Raw genomic sequence first — 19,915 nt, 5'->3', positions numbered from 1 at the left:
TTTGATGTGGCACCATTTGAATGCAAGTGAGAGCAGCCATTTGGAGGTCGATAAAATTTAGGATCACAGACTGCTCAGTTAAACTGAGGACTTTGCAAACATTTTATTGTTGTAAATGACTTAAGTACAATCTTTTCTTTTAAGGAAATTATACAGGAATGTCCTAACATACTGTGGTTATTAATAAATATGCTTGTGGATTGTTCTAAGATTGTTCTTTCTTAAGTAACTCAGTTCTATATATTGATTATCTTTTTAACTCTATTAATCAATTTGTTCAACAGATTTTTTGGTTCTTATTTATAATATTTTCCTAATTTTGAGGATATAATGGTGGTGAAAACACTATCGTTGCACTTGCTTCCTTAATCTATGTACAAAAGTGTAAATTTAACATTTATTTCTTTCTAGTATTCAAATATGAATTCAAGAATCTTTAATTTTCAAGACATTTGTTCTAGCACGAAACTTGAGAGACAACAACTTTGCAAAGTATGCAAATGAACTGTCCGAAAAATAATAAATAATACAAATAATAGCAAATGTAACAAGAGATTACTAATGTAGGTCACCCATTATAGCTGTTAACTCATTTCATCCTCACAGCTCTATGGCTTTGATACTGTTGCTATTTTATGGAGGAGGAAACTGAGGCAGAGGCTTAATTTAACTGAGTCTTAATATGCTCAAGATTACACATAAAGAGGCACATGGTAAAATGATAAAATGTGGCTCTCTCTTAAATCTTTCAGCTCCTAAATAAACTTCTAAAGCCACAAGAAATTCTCCAAAAATAGTCAGCAGGGCCCTTTTACCTGGATCAAGGGAGTAACTTATTACTGTTTCTACTTTTTAAACACATGAAAAGCTTTAGAAAAACTCACTTATTTATGTGCACATGTTTCTGACCTTATTGGATACTCTCTTTTCCAACTATTCTTTTTTTTCTTAATTTTGATTTCATTTACAGTTTTCAAAGCTAAGATTACATGTAGCTTTTGTTTATTGTGCCCACAGATGACTAGCTCTGTGAGTGGTTGCATGGTCACTTACATTGGTTTTCCTTAACGATGGAATTCTTAATTCTCCAATATGTTAATATGTATTGTGATCTCCCCAGAAGAAGATTATACTTTGAAGAGTTTCTCATATTTATCTGCTCCCCCTTCAAATTCTTGATGTTTTTATATATGCATGTCTTAAAGGTGTAGTGTTCTTTGGAAGTCACTCTGGGGGAAAAATGGACTGAATGGTTATAATTAAGATACCTGTGATGACTAATATGTATGTTGACTATATGAATATTAAAACATCTAACTTGAGTAATTCATCAAATGAGATGGCCAGCCTTTTAAATGCATAGAAAGATATAAGAAAGTAAAAAAAAAAATTGCAAAGCCTTCTGTGAATCCATGTTTACTGCTGGGTTTATGAGGGCAAAATAGTTTCCGTGACTCCCTTCCTCCTTTCCTTCTGCTGACATATGGAGAAATGCACTAGAAAACCGTGCATTTCTGTAATTTCATCTACCTGTACTTTCCCCCTATTATCATTCTTTTCAAATAACCATAATTTAAAAACATAAATCAATTAGGATCGTGTTTTCAAGAGGATCAATTATATTAAGCTAAAATTATATCCAAGCCCTGTGAATGTGTTTCTTTCAATAGTCTATTGCTTTTCAATGAAATGAGTCGCAAAAAATTTGTGGTCATCTTTAATCTACCAAAGTATTTTTTTCTTTCATATTTTACTTTCTTTTCAACTATACTTCTAACATGTAGATTAAAAAATACTATATTCACAAAATGCCTTAACCTTTTTAATAATTTAATAAGCAAATCTTTATTTTACATTAAATATCTGTTTCCAAAGGAAAAAATATGTGGAGGCAAGGTAGAAAATGTAAGCAGAGCGGCTTATAAGATAAAGCATCTAGGAAGTCATTTATATGATTTTAATTAATGCTCACTACACTCTAATGCTGACTGTTGTCAATTCCAATATATCTAAGTCAAATGCTTAAATGCCTTTATTTTTTATGTTATTGACAAAATGCATGTAAAAGAAGATGGTGAGTAATCTGTTTCTGTATTTCCCCCCTTTGGCAAACTTAACATTGCCCCTGCTTCCAAAAAAATATTAAAAGAAACCCTCTTATTCAAGAGAAAATTATGGAACTCTTACAACTGAGTAAGGTCTCTTGATGGTTATGAAATATATAATTCCCTCTCCTGGTTTGTTTTTAATTCCATTTCTGTCAAGGATTTCTAATAGTAAATCCAGAGGTGGTATGACAACTTGATTAGCTTACTGTATTTCACATCTGTCTAAGTTTCAGTAGATTTTTCATACACAGACTCAAATAGATACTGATAAAGAATTTTCTTTAGGGAATGAGTCTCCCTTCTGTACCTGGTTGATTGGTGTCATGCTGTTATCCCTGAAATAAATATCTCTCATTGGCTGGCCAGCATCTTGAGAATGTGCTGCTCTACCAAAGATAAGACCCCATGACTTGACACAAAATTTGTGAATACTTTAATTTTGTTGGGTCTATTCCTCTGAGCGACTCTAGAGGCATTTGTTTCTGAAGAATGTCAAAAAAGTAAAGAGAGGAAAAAAAGTGTCTGTGGTTAATGATTTTGGCTAACTACTAAATGCAGCCAAGTTTTTGTCTCACTGAATGAAATGGGATAAAGATAGGGAAATGCTCATGTCAGTGTGTAGCTTGTTTATCTGTGGTGTTATTCATGCCACTGAGCAATGAAGGCTGTATTTCCTCAGAAGTTTTTAACAAAATGTTATATTTGTTGGAGGTTGTCCCAGTGGAAACCTCCTTGGAAGCCTTGGAAAAAGTGGTCAAGGACCTTGTCATGTCAGAGAGAAGAATTCTGAAACTCACAATGGAAAGAGCATTTCATATCTTTGTGTTGTTTGTACGTCCCAAGCCAATGTTCTGCATTATCTTTCTTCTCAATAATATTCTTCACGTCTTCACAAATGAGCCTGCTTTTTTTTCCTTATGAAAGCAATTTTCATCTCACTTTATTCCAGCAGGTCTTTAAATGTTACTTCAGTCAAATGGTTAATCATTGGCTGGTAAATTTTTGATACTTAAAATTTTATCCTTTAATAAAATTTATTTCTAGAATTTTGTGTAAGCTAGCTTTTGCTAGATAACAAACCACCCACAATATTTTGTTGTTTTAAGTAACAATCGATTTTAATTTCTTATGAGCCTGTGTGTCAAGTAGGTGATTTTGCTGATTTAGACCTGGTTCAGTTGATTTTGACTGGGCTCACTCAAGTGTGTGTTCGTTCAATCACCTGGTGGTAGGCTAGAGGCTACCTGATCTTAGATGACCTTTGTTAAGTAACCGAGTTCTCCTTCACATGATAATCACATCACTCCATAGGCTAACCTGAGGACATTTTCATGACAGTGACAAGAGTGTAAGAAAGTTGGATTGTGCAAAAGCTAGTTCAATACTCTGCTTGAATCAGATTTTCTACTGTTCCATTATCCAAAGTAGTCAAATGGTCAGCCCCAGAAACAGTGGAAGAAGAGACTACTATCAAAGGGCATTCATTGATATAGGTAGGCATGGAACACTATGTCCATCAATACCTTCTACCACAAATTTTATCTGAATAAAAGACATGCAAACAAAGACTAACATATAAAGGTACCCACTGCAAGATCATTAAAATATGAAAATAATGGAAATGAACCTAAGTAATTGCTTAAATAAATGATGATACATCCATATATCAATTTTATGTAGTCATTGGAAACACTGAGAATAATGTGAATAATATGGGAAAACATTTCTAATATTTTAAGTAATATAGTAAGATATAAAATTGAATATGCAATAAGGTTTAACAGTTAAAAGCCTTTATATATACCTGTGCAAATAACAACAAATCACAAAAAATGTTAATAATGATTACCTATAGGTGGTGAACTTAAAAATGTTTATTTTTTATTTTCTTTATTTCCTTTATAATCATCATATAGTATTTTATACATATAAAAGAATATAAAATAAACATTATGTAAATAGTAGCCCATGATAGGCAGAATTCTAAGATGGCATTTAAAATTCCCTTCCTCGGGTATTATATACCCTGTGTAATCTCTTCCCCTTAAATGTTAAGAGGGATTATGAATGTTACAAATTTTATTCTCATGATTAGATTATATCATGTGTTAAAACTGAAAGATTTTGAAGGTGTAATTAAGATCCCACATTAGTTGGCTTTGAGTTCATTAAAAGTAAGATTATTTAAGGGCACCAGGTGGCTCAGTCAGTTGAGTGCCTGACTTGATTTCAGCTCAGGTCATGATTTCGAGTTCTGTGAGATTGAACCCCACACTGGGCTCTGCACTGACAGTGTGGAGCCTACTTGGGATTCTCTTTCTGCCCCTCCCTCCACTCTCTCAAAATAAATAAATAAACATTAAAAAAAAGTTTAGGGGTGCCTGGATGGCTCAGTCAGTTAAGCCTCTGACTTCCGCTCAGGTCATGATCTCATGTCTGTCAGGTCATGATCTCAGTTTGTGAGTTGGAGCCCTGCTTCGGGCTCTGTGCTGACAGCCTGGAGCCTGGAGCCTGGTTTGGATTCTGTGTCTCCCTCTCTCTCTATCCCTCCCTGACTAGTACTCTGTCTCTCTCTGTCTCTCAAAAATAAATAAATGTAAAAAAAAATTTAAAAACAAAAACAAAAAGTAACATTATTCTAGGTAGTCTGAGCAAATCAGATGAGCCCTTAAAAGGGGCTAGGTCCTTTCTGAAGAAAAAATTCAAAGCATGAGAAAGATTATTTTTCTGTTTTTGGAAAATTAAGATGCCATATTGGGAGAGGTCCATCGGGCTATGACCTGAGGGTAACTTCTAGGAACTCAAAGAGATCCTATGACACTCTAAACAAGAAAATAGTGGCCTTAGCCTCATAGCCCAAAGGAATTGAATTTTACTAACAATCAATGAACTTAAAAGAGGTCCTCAAAACTGAGGAGACTGTAGCCCTGGATGAAGCTTGGATTTCAGTCAACTAACCTGTACCCAGACTCCTGGCCCATAGAGACTGAGAAAATAAATTTAAGATGCTAAATTTGTGGTATTTTGTTTTGCAGCAATAGAAAACTAATACACAGCCTTACAGAGCAACACCATTTCTTTCCTGGATTTTCTGGATAGTTGTTGCGGGTAATAGTATATAAATCAAAATCATGCCACTCTCACAGAGTTGGTTAACATTATTGTGCATATTCTTTCTCACAGCCTCTCAAAATGACAGTTTAACCCAAGTTACTCATGAATTGAGAGTCACAACATTTAAGTTTTGCTACCTGGACAGTAACATAGAAAATTAAGTAGACTAATAGAGTCTTGGAATTGACAGGTTTTCCAGCTATCACACAAATATGTTTTTACTGGGTGGATCAATCAATATTTGATTAAACAATAGGTGATGAGTAATGTCCCCATGGTCATAATTAGCAGCATAAATCTTCAGCAAATTTAGAGCCATGCAAATATTTTTTTTACATGAACAATGTATAAAAACATCAGGAATGACGGTAACAACCCAGAATTTGACGCTGTATCATACTTGGTGTTCTTCTATCTTTGTTACCTCTGGTAGATAATTATCTTTTCCTCCAAGCTCCAGCTTAGCATCAAAATAATTTTCAGGACAGCAACTATAACTAATACATCTGCTTTGGCCTGGGAAATAAAATCAATTTTCCCTTGAGAACATAGCATTTATTCCATGATTTAAATAACTCATTTTTTTCCAGTGCATTTCAGTAATTGAAGACTAACTAGACAAAGTCTGTTTCATTCATTTCAATTACAACTCTAAGATGGACTAATAGAATTCATTGTAATAAAGCTCAAAAGAAGAGTTAACAAGATTTGTGAGAAAGTGGCATCAAACATACTATGCTGATTCCTTTTCCTGAGGACTTACTTAGTCCAAAAGTGGCTGGGTACCATTGTAGCTGTAACCCTGAATTTGAGCAAGGCCACAACCATACTGTTATAAGAATATTGATTCCTTATAATTTCTTTGGACAAATCTCAGTGGTCTTTCATTCATTTACCCTTCCAAGATCATTGTGCAACTTTGGACAGTGTCATCTGGACTTCAGTTTATACAACGTAATAATTTAGTCTATATAAATATAAGATGACTTAGTCTATAGTAGCAGTTGTAAAGTATGGCCTTAGATCAGCAGCATTAGCATTACCTCAGAACCTCTTAGAGATGTAAATTTTTTACCTGTGACTTAATGAATTACAAACTCTAGGATTAGGGGTGGTCAGCAACGCATGCTTAAAGAACAAGTCTGCGAGGTGGACTAGATTATCTCTGGAGACATTTTAGATCCGATGCTGTGTCCCTCTAGCAGCATTAGGTTGTTGCACACACAACTGTGATTTTTCAAAGTCCCAGCTTAGCTGAACATGAGGATTTTTAGTTTAGAAAGGGACCAAGGTTATCCCTCTTTGGGAATGGTCGGGTCTACAGTGTTGATTTTAAAATTAAGGAATTGCTTGCATTTGCCCCCAGTACACTTCTCTTTTTACTCTCTCCGCTGAAGGTCCTAGCCACTCATGCCCCCATCTTGTCACCCTTGGCTCTAGGAAGTCACATTCCCAAAAAGAGAGTTTTGGTTTTGATGTAAAATGAAGTCTCTGCATTGTAGATAGATTAAATTCATATATCAGAAACTCTTGGAAATTCATTCCTTATTTCTATTAAAAAAAACAAAAAACATGAGAGAAGAGGTTATTAGCTTTGGATCTGGATAAAACTAAGTTTGAATTCTGACTTTATGATTTAAACTTCTGTAATATTCTGTAAATTGCCTGATGTCTCTGTGTTTTTTTCCTTTATAATCTGTAAAAACAGAAATACTGACAACCCTGAAAGAAGACACCATGAATGCAATTACCTGGCATGTAGCAGGTGCTTAGTAAATTGTATTTTTGTTCCATTTCCCAGTCTCGACAATCAGGGATTGGGTGCCAGACAACTCCATTTTCCAAAACCATTTGCTGCCTGAGCTAGCTGGCCTACATCCACAATCCCCGTGTTCCAGACAGATAAACTTCTACCTACTGACTGGACATTTCAGTTTTGTGGCACCATCGTCATCACTGATTGTTTCACTTCACTTTTGACTACTTTTCATCCTCCTACTCCCTTTGCCAATGATGGTTTGTAGTTGGCGGTAAACATTCTAATCTCAGGAAGCATCCATGGTAGTAATAATAATGATAAGAATTTAAACTAATAATGAAGTTAGTATTTATTGAGAATTTACCATGAGTCAGGTACTCTTATATGTAACGATTAATTGGTTCATCAAAGCAACTTTTAGACATAGGTAGTAATATTATCCCCATGTTATGGATAAGGAAACTGAAGCAGAGAGAAAACAAGTATCTGGTCCAACATCACAAAACAGAAATGACAGAGCTGGACCAAGAGTAAGCATAGAAATAAAATAGGATTTTTTGCAATCTGAACTTCCATGGAAAATTTTAAAATAACTAGACAGCTTAAGCAAAATATTTTTAAAGCCAGACTCACATATAAAGTTCTCAAAATGTAATGATACTTGAAATGAATAACTATATTGGGAAAAATAAAATTCAGCTTATATTATTGTCCACTTTGACATACTTCACACACAGGTTCCTCAATTTATTTGTAATGTCCAATATAGCTGGATCGAGTTCTGAAGTATAAAGTGTGTATTTGTGGATGTCTGTATGCACTTATCTGTGTGTTTATACACAATTTTCACAATACAGAAATCAGACTGAGACACCTTCTGAGTTTAAGAACCAGATGAAATTATCAAGGATCATTTGACATGCCGAATTCTAAAGTACATAGTCTAGTACAAACATACATATCCTTACAGTTACCAGTTACTTACTAATACCATTGTATCTGAATAGGGTAAGTTATCAAAGAATAGACAGGTTTAATTATATGCAATCTGTTTCCAAAACTGGGTTTGCTATCCCCTTCAGCACTCAGAAGGTACATATAATATTCATTCAATCATCTGTGGGAAGTCCAAATCTCAAGAGGCATTAAAATTCTTAGGGATAGGGGAAGAGAAATATCATTGTCGTAACCTTTACCTCTGAGTTCCTATTCCAATAAATTAAGTCATTGTAGGGATTGTTTTATCATCTCAACCATATCATTTCTCTCCTACCATGTTGACCTAAATATAGAGTTCTACCTTTTTCTTTACTTTCTACAAAACAGCTACATGCCCCCACCCTACAACACCCACAGAGCATTTTACTTATTCTTTCAACAAATATTAGTGAAATCTACAATATGGGTTATGTACTATCTAGAAGCAGGGATATAAGTGAGATAGATAAGATCTCTTATGTATCAAATCCAATGATTTGTAAGCAATAAGTATTAAATAAGAAAACAGGAGATAGTGGTACATATTCTATTTTAAACATTTATGCATGTCTGTATGCATTTAAAGAGCACATATGTAGACATAGGAGAAGACTTGACAAGACACAAATATAGCAAATAAGCCAAAGACAAGAATCCAGAATGACTAACTCCTCTAATTTTGTCTGTTTTTAGGGGAAAGTGTGAGTAATAGACTTTTCAGGAGATAAGGGAAGGTGAGAAAAATTTCTCTTTACAATTAAATAACTTCAGAATCAATGTTGGGTGTCCAGCTAAAACTTCCTCAGCCATTTCTGTAATCCCCAAGCTTCCATGGATACTGTGATACTTAACTGCTCATATTATCTCCCTTCATCCTCTCTTTTCTCTTTGTTCTCCCTACTTCCAGTTTACGCTCATTTGTGTGCATAACAAATTTCTTCCTCCTTGTCTCCTCCACACTATGAGCTAAAAACTAAAAGCCAAATGTTCTTTCCTTCAAGGTAATTTTTAAACAAACATAGTTCTTGTTCAATGAAGAATTCTAGTAGCTCAGCTAATAAGAAAATATATTCAATCCCACTAAATAGGAAAGTCAATTTCGATTTGCAAAAATTTGAAAATAATTTCAGTAATTATTGGATCATTTTAAACATTGAAATTAAATAAAAAATAACGGGGGGCGCCTGGGTGGCTCCGTCGGTTAAGCGGCCGACTTAGGCTCAGGTCATGATCTCGCGGTCCATGAGTTCGAGCCCCGCGTCGGGCTCTGTGCTGACAGCTCAGAGCCTGGAGCCTGTTTCAGATTCTGTGTCTTCCTCTCTCTGACCCTCCCCTGTTCATGCTCTGTCTCTCCCTGTCTCAAAAATAAATAAAACGTTAAAAAAATTAAAAAATAAATAAATAAAAAATAACGGTATTGAAATGTTGCCTAAGATATTCACTAAGAATGTTTAAATTACTGGCCAGCTTTGATGGTTTTTCAGGTCTGTTTGTTTGGAACTTCAATTAAAGAGTTAATTACAGTGTAGAACCTTGTTGTTCAAATACATTTTTGTAAATATTCCACTCCATTTTTTTATACTCTTTCTCAAATTTTGGTGGCAATTATTACTATTATATTTTAAAATCTGATAGATAATTGGATTAATGGCTTAATAATTTATTATTTAATTAAAAAAATTGTTTTCCATTTCAGTTATTGTACTGCAACATTATGCACCTCTTTGTAATATTGATGTGATAACACTATATAACAGAATTCTTTTCTTTTACAACTGTTGTTCTTTTATAAGAATGCTGCTCTATTAATCATAGCTGTGGCAGCTCAATTCTTGGATTGTAGCATAAAATGTAATTTATTAAAATCTGTTCCAGCCAGATCTGAGACAGGGAGTTCAGTATTTATTAATGCCTTCTTCATTTTAGGCTTAGGGAAAACTGAATTAAATACAGCGAAACTCAGGGCACTGTCTTCACACTCAATTTTTTGAGGCACAAAAAAGTCTCTATCAACTAAAAGACTAAAATAAAAATCAGTTTCTGAAGGCTTTTGACATTTTTGTGTTTCTTTATCTTCTAGAGAATTGCCTTTATAATTAAGTGCTAAGCCACTATACTGTATTTTCTTGTAGACTGATTCTTTGTGTACATATTTAATATATATTAAAGAAAAACATACTTTTTTCTGGTAGGTACTATAGGGAAAGATGACAATTTGTTGAGGGTAATAGAGTACATATTTGTAAGCTGTTAATGACAGAACAGTAAATGTTTTCAAAATAATTAGATGCTCTTCAGAATTTTTTCTGTTTTCAAATGTTTGTGTATTTTTACATAATATAAGAATTGTTAATAGTTTCTTTAGTATTTATTTTAAAAAGAAAAAAAATAAAAATCTTTAAAAGCATTCCAATATCTCTATTTTAAGGTTTGTGGTGACTTTCTAATGTGTCAAGTAGGTTAGACTAAACTACTCAGAATTCCCTTTGTTCTATGCTTCCTATTAAGGGAGGGGGGGAGGGGGCACAACAAATTCTAACAAGATTTGGAGGGTGAAGGGAAGGTAGCAGTCATTTTTCCATTGCTGCCCATGTGCTGACTCACCTTGTGGAATGAAGGAACATTTGGACTAGGTATGTGTAGGATGCCTTCATCATCAAGGTCAGCAACAAGAATGGCACAGAATTCAGACAGCCCTTGGGGAACTCCTAGATCGTGTTTCTGAGATTCCAGCCAGCTCATGATCTTCCCTTCCTGACTGCTGCCCTGTGTACCTCAGCCTCTAGCATTAGAAGTGGAAGGAGGCTTGCAGGCCATATTGAAGTAGGTCCCTCCCCTGCCTAATGTGTAAGCCGTTTCCCTGTGTGTGTGTGTATGTTTGTCTGTGTTTGCATGTATGTGTGTGTGTGTGTGTGTGTGTGTGTATGTGTGTGTGTGTATGTGTATTTCCTAGTGGTTGACGGCTGACAGATACAAGGTCTAGACTTCTTTCCTTGCTCATCAAGTATCTCTTGATCTCTCCTAAATTGCCTTTTAAGTCTCATATTCATGCACAGTTCTGCACATAACATAAAATTAGGCTGTAATTATCTACCTATCTTTAGAGAAACAGCTAAGAACCTTTGTAACTTCATTAGTCTAAGTACTTCTTTACCCCTATACCACCCATTTGGCATCTATCAAATATAGTGTGTTAGTGATGGTTGATTTGTGTGTGTGTGTGTTTGTTTTGAGTTTTAAAAAATTCTATTTACTTATTTTTTATTTGTATTTTGTCAGTATAAATAATTTCTTCTTCTGAGTTACACTGCTTCCTCACTCCACCTCTAAGAGTAAAAACCTTTAGAATGCAGCCCACATAATCTCTTTGTATTACTCTCTATGCAACACTGAACACAGTCACTTGCACATTAAATTCTCAATAAATAACTGTTGGATCAAAGTGAATCTGTCAAAAATGATGAAGGGTCTGAGACTTTACCCTACTTCTAAGCTAACAAGTTATTCTGCCACAGTTTCATAGATGCTGGCGGAAGGCCAAAGACCCCTGGGGTAGAGACAGAAGACTTTATGGCTCACGATACAGCAAGCAGCATGAGCTTCATGTTTACATCCTTACTCTTTCCCCAAAGCCCTAGGGAGTGCCATGAAGAATGGCCCAGATGGATACTGCACCAGCCGTGGGCCCATGTCATAACTGTGGAATTCTGAGTTTAGGTTTTTCCCAATCTTATGGATGGAGAGAGTTATTGTCTCTATTATCCTGGTCAGCAAACCAATGTGCCCACTAGCTCACAGGCAGACACCTCGTCTATCCTTTCAGGATGGTTACTGCACAAACATCTAAAAAGATAGTCCAAGCCAAAATTGTCACACAATGCATGAAAAACTGTGGAAAATCGCACCCCTCCCCACCACCCCACCACCCCACCCCCACCCCGCAATAGAATCCTCTACTGGAAAACAATAGCTATTTCTTAAACTCAGTGAAATGGCATTTTGAATATCCTTTGTATTTAAAATGTTGGTCTGTTTACTTATAATACAGTTTTGTTTTCTATAGATCTCATTCCCAAATATTTACAGCTTGGGACAAAGTTGCCTCATACTCTATAATTAAGTACCATTGAATCTGGCATGTTATCTGCTTTAAAAGCATATTGCAAATCACATGCTATTAATCTCCATGGAGATAGCTGAGCTGTCAATCACTTCTTAAATTCACAAAAATTCAGTGGACTGTGCGGAAGAAATTGGAGCATTTGGGACTAGACAAATCTATATCAAGTTGTTCCTGGGAGATATGGTGACCAAAATAGCTTACTTGGGATGCACATCCAATTTCATTCTTTTTCTATGCTAAATTTTAAACCAAGCTATTCCAAAGAGATAAAAGAAATATGGCACTTGCAGTGAATGGTTGGAGAAGTAAACTATTTTGAATACATGGTTGATAGTTGATTATTAAGAATGAGGTAAAATAACATTGGAAAGTACATTTCTAAAAAAGCCAAACCATGAAAAATATTTATATGCGTGCAAATTCTGCATATAATCACAAGAAGTTTGAATTTGAGTTTCCATTTATTTCAAATATAGGCTTATGTGGAAAACATTAATTTCATAATTTTAGAGGAATTTATGTGTGAAGGGAGATAACAAAATGAATCCACCCTTAACTAAAAGACCATGTGACTATATGACATAATCATTATATTACCTTATTTTATCTTTATGTCAGTTCTATTTGATATGCACAAAATTTATGAAAACCTTTATTTTATTAACATTAGAATGGATTCAGAGAGTTTATGTGTTTTTTCCAAGGTTTCAGAGCTCTTAACTAACAGTGTATTTACCAGAGCTCAGCACTTCTTGGCTAGAGTTATTTTCACTATGTTATAAATTCAGTTTGATTAATAATATCTATCATTTATTAAACATTAAAAATGTGTCTGGCACTGTGTAAGGATTTTCCTTGGGCTATCTCATTTAATTTTCATAACATCACTACCATATAGGGTTAATTATTATTTTCAATATACTCAATATGTGGTGATTTTACGAGGTCACAGAGACCATAAGAATTTGATCCCAGCCTCAAACTTAGGAATTCCAGAACCAGGAATCTAAACTGAAATGCAATCATAGAAATTTAATAGATTCAGCAACCTTTTAATCACATATAACCATATCATATACTGGGGATTTGAAACACTCCTCTGTCAATCATAAAATATATTTTACGATTCCATCAACCACTTAAACTTCAACAGAAACTCATTAAAAATGTAAATTCAAGCATGCTTTTTTAGCCAAAAGATTAACCTTAGAGGAAAATATCAACATAAAATTCTGTCAGTAAATAATACAGTCTATCATGTATGATAAATAAAGTATCATCAAGCCATCTCTTTCAAAAGTCATTTTGAAATATGTTAGCAGGTGAAATATTTTCATTTCTACTGCCGAGAGTTAACATTACATTCACTTTGTGTGATATCCAGTGCTCATTTGATCTGGCTGATGATTCAGAGGCAGAAGCTAAGCTTAGGTTCTGTTTATTATTCTCTGCAAATTTCATATTACTCTGTGATGTTCTAGAAACAAAACAATTATTATTCATCTCCCACAGGGAAAGCAAAGCTGTATATAAAGCTGTAGCCAGCCAGTTTCATTCCTACAGCAGCATTTTATGAAAGTTTCCCTGCAATTTTGTTAAGGAAAGAAAAATAATCAGAATGCATTCAAATTCAAAATCCTTGAAATCCATCCCACCTACAAATCTAGTAGATTTTGAAGTCACATTTCAAAGCAGTGGGAATTCAGAAGAATTTACTGTGACATGCTGCTAAAAACAAAACAAAACAAAAACAAGCTACAGAAAGATTATTTGTATTGGCTTTGCCTTTTCAGAAATAGATAAGACATAATACAAAGAGCTGCATCACAAAGACTGAGAAATTGGATCAAATTTAAGGTTAGAGAAAAATAGATTTTTCTCATTTTCCATTCCTTTCCTTGAGGAAACTTTTATGCAGAAACACAATAGAACACTGTCTTGATGATGATGATGATGATTGTTATTCCAAGTTTTTATTTAAATTCACTAGTTAACATACAGCGTAATATTAGTTTCAGGTGTGGAATTTAGTGATTCATCACTTACATACAACACCCAGTGCTCATCACAAGTGCCCTCCTTAATTCCCATCACCTATTTCACCCATCCCCCCACCTCACCCTCCTTCTGGTATAACCGTCAGTTTGGTCTCTATAGTTAAGAGTCTATTTCTTGATAATATTATAACCTCTTAAATATATGTGTGGTAAGATCAGACATTTTTATGGAAAATAATTTACATTATATGGGAAAAGAAAAGAACAATCCAATGGCCCCTTTTCCAATTAATCCTTTGGACCAAAGTTGCACTGATTCTGTTACACCACAGCCATTACACACTCTAACTTAATGTTTAAATCTGTATTTTGAATGAGTTTAGTGACAATTTTCAGCACTTTCTTTAGAAAGTATGATGTAAGTAGAAAATGTCTCATTAATCTCTCTGAATGAACTTATGGTAAAATATCAAGTAAACAGATTTTATTTTTATTTTCTGCTTTCTTGTATTCCTAAATGAAAAATGGTACAAATCTCTTAATTTAACACTTTTTCCTTATAAGATGTCAAATGAATCATTATATAGTGCCATCAGAAAATTCTAATTCCAATGATGCCAAATTTAATAGTCTTACTTGCTTTAGTGATACTTAGTTTTAGGTAGGATAGCTTGACTGTGTAGCTTACTGGAACTAATAGATCCAGGTGGAATAAATTATGTGTTTTGTTAAGAAATAATATTTTTTAAGTTCATTTTTGCGAGAGAGTGTGTGCACGAGTGGGGGAAGGGCAGAGAGTAAGAGGAGACAGAGGATCCCAAGCAAGCTCTGCTCTGTCAGTGCAGAGACCCCTGAGGGGCTCAAACTCACCAGCCATGAGATCATGACCTGAGCTGAAGTCAAGAGTCAGTCAAGAGTCACTGGCTTAACCAATTGAGACACCCAGGTGCCCCAAGAAATACTATTTAAGGAGCCGTCAGCATGGAGTTTCCTTGGGGTTCTCTCTCCCTCTCTCTGTTTGCCCTTCCCCTTCTCTCTCTTTCTCTCAAAATAAATAAATAAACTTAAACAAATAATAAATATCCTAAAAGATGTACTAAATATACTAAATAATAAACATACTAAAAATAAAAATAAACTACAAAAAGAAAATAAAAAATAATATTTAAAAATATTTTTAAAAATGACTGTAGGTGGGATATTCATAATAAAATTCCATTTTTTAGGACACAAAAAATCCCAATGTATTCTTTTTTTTAAAAATCCCAATATATTCTAAAACTTACAATAGTTGACCACATTATCTGATCCCAGTGCAATAAAACTATACATCTAAAAGCACAACAAAAAACATTATCTTATTCATGTACAAATTATATCAAAACAAAACACAAAACTGTCTCTTAAGCAACTCAGGAGTTATAAGGGAAGTTTTATCTCAAATATCAAAATCTTTAAAATTATGCCAATCAAAGCCTAGCATACAAAAATATATGGGGAAGATAGATAGGGCTCAAAGGAAAACTCTTACATTTAGTACATGTACTCGTGGAGGAAACAAAAAGGAGGAAAAATAACTCAGTCATTCAAGACACAACAATAGGAAAGGTACAATAAAATTAACAGAAAGCCATAATGAAGAAAATGACCAATGTTAAAGCAAGACTTGAGTTAGACAAATACAAAGGAGAACAAAAAATCAGAACTTCTTCAGTACTTGGTTGTTTGAAGAGATGCTGTCTGCTGAACCATCTTGCAAACATGAGAAAAATCTGAAGACCAGTAAGGTTGGCAGGGCAGACAGATAAAAGGCTCTGGCTTCTTCATTCACAGAACGCACATTTATTGAATTGTTACTCTGCTCTAGGCATGAATCAAAGCATTGGGAATGAAACGGGGGAAAAAAGCTATAAAAATCCTTGTTCTCACAATGTTTACATTTTAGTAATATTCAGGAAGGTCAACCAACCAAGGGAAAAAAAACAAAAAATGTAAGTTAATTTTACAGTATACAGAGGTATATGGGAAAAATAAAATGGAGTAAGGCACCTCAGGAAATATGTGGATGGTAGTGATTTTTAAATAGCTTGGTCAGTGTAGCCTCAATGGGAAGATGATATTTGAATAGACTTGAAGGAACTGAGGGTGTTAGCCACCCAAAGCCTTCAGGGAGGTATTTATCAGGGAGCTAGCAATATGATCATATGCTCATACATTTTTGTAGAATTTTGAGAAATTACATTTTTTAATCTTCAATTAGGTACTATTACTGTCTCTTAACTTAAAATTTGTCTTCCTAATACCCCTATTTTTGTAGGGTGGTGTCTCAGTGTCATAGGCATTTTTGGAAAACCAGCTAAAAAAAAAAGTTGAGCTGGGATACATTTAATATGATTACATATGAGTTCAGTGGGATATATGTATATAATTCTCAGTAACTTCCATTTATGGTTATTATATGGCTAGTTATCCCAACAGAAGTATGACTTCTAGAAATAATTCTATTGCTCATGGAACTGATACTTTGAGGGTTGTGACCTAAAGGTGAAGGGCCAGAGACCATATGATGTTATGAATTATGTTACCCACAATTTCATATTATTGCTCTAGAGTATAGAGATTTTGATGTGTATGATATTTTTCAGCTTTTTGAGAATTATAATTTGTTGTGATTTTTTATTCTAATAAAGATTTACTTTTTAACTTATTTTATAGTAATAATTTTGTGTTTTTCTTAACAAGATTCCAGAGTTTATTTACTTACACAGTAAGAGATTAACTCAGAGTGGTCATAGGGGCCAAATCACAGAGGACAGCCTAATAGAAATACACTGCAAGACACATACATAATTTTATAGCATCCAGTAGCCACATAAAAAAAGCAAAATGAAACCAAAATAATTTAGTAATACATTTTATTTAACCCTATACATGAAAAACATTATCTTCTAAACATGTAATCATCATAAAACTATTAATGCAATATTTTGCTTTTTTTTTCTTTTTTCTCATAAGAAGTCTCTCAAATCCAGAATGTATTTTTTTTAAAGGATATACTTTTCAGTTTATTTTTTTTAATTTTTTTAACGTTTTATTTATTTTTGAGACAGAGAGAGGCAGAGCATGAACAGGGGAGGGTCAGAGAGAGGGAGACACAGAATCTGAAACAGGCTCCAGGCTCTGAGCTGTCAGCACAGAGCCCGACGCGGGGCTCGAACTCATGGACCGCGAGATCATGACCTGAGCCGAAGTCGGCCGCTCAACCGACTGAGCCACCCAGGCGCCCCTAGAATGTATTTTTTACTTAAAGCATAAGCATAGCATCGTTTGGACAATCCACATACCAAAGCTCAATAACCACATGTAACTAGTGGCTACTGATAAGGACAGCAGAGCATTAGAACATGTAACTTTAATGAAATGGGCAGCAATAGAAGGCAGTCAGCAGAGAAGTGACATGATTTGATATATCGTATAAGAGAATCACTCTGCATTTAAGAGTAGACTGTAGACATATAAGGTTTCAAGTAGAGAAAGAGGTTAGGAGGTATCACAATAATTCAGCCAGAGAAAAGGTGCCATATATCAAGATGGTAGGAATGGATGCAATAAAATGCAGTCAGATTCTGTGTGTATTTTACAAGTTAAGACATCAAGATTTCGCTAATGAGTAAAGTGAGAAAGAAGGGAAACATTTTATGAGAACAGGACAAATGTTAATTAATGTCATTTATTGAACTGAAAGCTAGTTTGAATTTATTTATTTATTTTTTTATATTTGTTTTTTGGGTTCTTGTTTTCATGACATTTTCGAGCCAGTAAATCAACCAATCTTAACTCTTTATGTGATATTATAAATGTCTCTATTTTATAAGTCATTTTGAGTTGAGTTCCTTCTTAAAGCTGAAAGTTGAATGCACATATTATGAAAGGTGGTGATATGTTTTCATTTCATTTTTCCAGATTTTCCATATTCTTCTACCCCAATAAACAAAACATAAACATCATAAGTTAAAAAGAAAACACACTTTGGGAAATGACTGATCCTGAATGTTATTTAAATAAGATGTGTACATGCCTGGTTTTACTTGGGCAGCACCAGTTAATGCCTGTTTTTCCAGTGTAATTATTGATACCAGCTCCTTTGATTCTCAAAACCCTTGGCTTAGAAAATAAATAACATACTTACAGTATATTACCTTTTACCACAATATTGTCATGTTACAAACTATCCCCAAACTTAGTGGCTTAAAATAAAAACTATTTTTATGCATCTGAGCTCAGTTGAATGAATCTGCTGGCTGAGCCAGCTTGGATGCTCTTCTTAGCTGGGCTTGCTTATGCTTTTGGGGTCAACTAGCAGGTTGGCAGCTACCTACTGGTCTAGAATGACCTCAGCCAAGATGACATGTATGTTTCAGTTGGTCTTCCTCTAGCAGTCCATCCCCGGGCTTGTTCTCATGGTCAATTCAGAGTTTTGAGAGGGTAAATGGAAGCATGCAAACTAAAAACTAGCACGGCATCATTTTCACACCAGTTCACTAGTATACTCTTTTGGCTAAACAAAACCACAAAGCCAGTCCAGACTTAATGGGGAAAGGACTAAGAAGTTACAGAGCAAACGTTGTTAGACATGCTAAAGTCATTTTCTTTTTTTTGATGTGTCAGTGCAATCAACCAGTCACTTTGCCTCTTCCTTAAGTCCCTTCAGTTTTCTCTAGTCAATTACACATGCCTTTTCAAAAAACACATTTTGAAATGTTCATTCTTAAAAAAATATCTATATTCTATAAAGCTTTATGTTATGGGGCCTCTACAATGAACTCATAGTAAACATTTGACAAACTCACTGTATAAGATTCATTTTCTTGACATTTTTCTCAAAAATATGTTTCCATGAAACTTCCAAATACCCCTAATTTATTTTAATGTTTGATATAGATAGAATTATAGTTATATTTTTGTCTGCATATTCTTAAAATGAGTTCTTCCTTCCTTTATAAGTAAGCCAGCTGGGAAAATATCAGACACAATCATCTAACAAAACTTGCCAAAGAAATTATTTGTCTTTTAAAATTCAAGTGATTATTATAACCCAATAAGCATTTCCTTGAAAACTACCATATGCTCTTGATTGCTGATAGCAGTTATGAGTATTCAGGAAGGCCGTATATTGATTTCCATCCCTTCAATAACAGATCTAGTGTTTTATTATCTAGTTTATGTTCTCATCACTGTTCTTCAATATAATTGTTCTCTATAATTTTATACTATATAATGTCTCCCATTCAAAAATATAAAATAGTACTTAAGGATCTTCAAATATATATGATATTAAAACTGTATACTAATTAAAATGGCCTAGTGTGTGTGTGTGTGTGTGTGTGTGTGTGTGTATATATATATATATATATATATATATATATATTATACTAGAGCGGCAATATCACTTTTTATCACTATATATATTCTAGAGCTCCAATATCACTTTTTTGGAAAACTCATGTACTAGGACAAACTTCTTTCCAAAGTATCTTTTCCTTTAAAAATAGATTTCTCACTTGTTGCTTATTATATGGATGCCACTGGGGCCTGTGAAATACAGTCTCTTATGTATAAGTACAGATTATTACAAAATAAAGCCTTTTTATTATTATTCAGAAAATTGGATACTTTCCACAGTCTCACAAAAATTATTGGCTAAAGCTTGCTCAGTGGAAGAATTGTTGCTTCATATTTCTACAGTGTATTTTGGGATTAAGCAAACTTCATGAACCCAAAATCTCCATGTTGAAAAATGCCTTGAATTAAAAGATACAGCAATTTTTAATCATCT

This window comes from Prionailurus bengalensis, chromosome B4 (genome assembly GCF_016509475.1).
Source record: "Prionailurus bengalensis isolate Pbe53 chromosome B4, Fcat_Pben_1.1_paternal_pri, whole genome shotgun sequence".
In the NCBI taxonomy this organism is placed as follows: Eukaryota; Metazoa; Chordata; class Mammalia; order Carnivora; family Felidae; genus Prionailurus; species Prionailurus bengalensis.
This window is presented reverse-complemented; position numbering follows the sequence as displayed.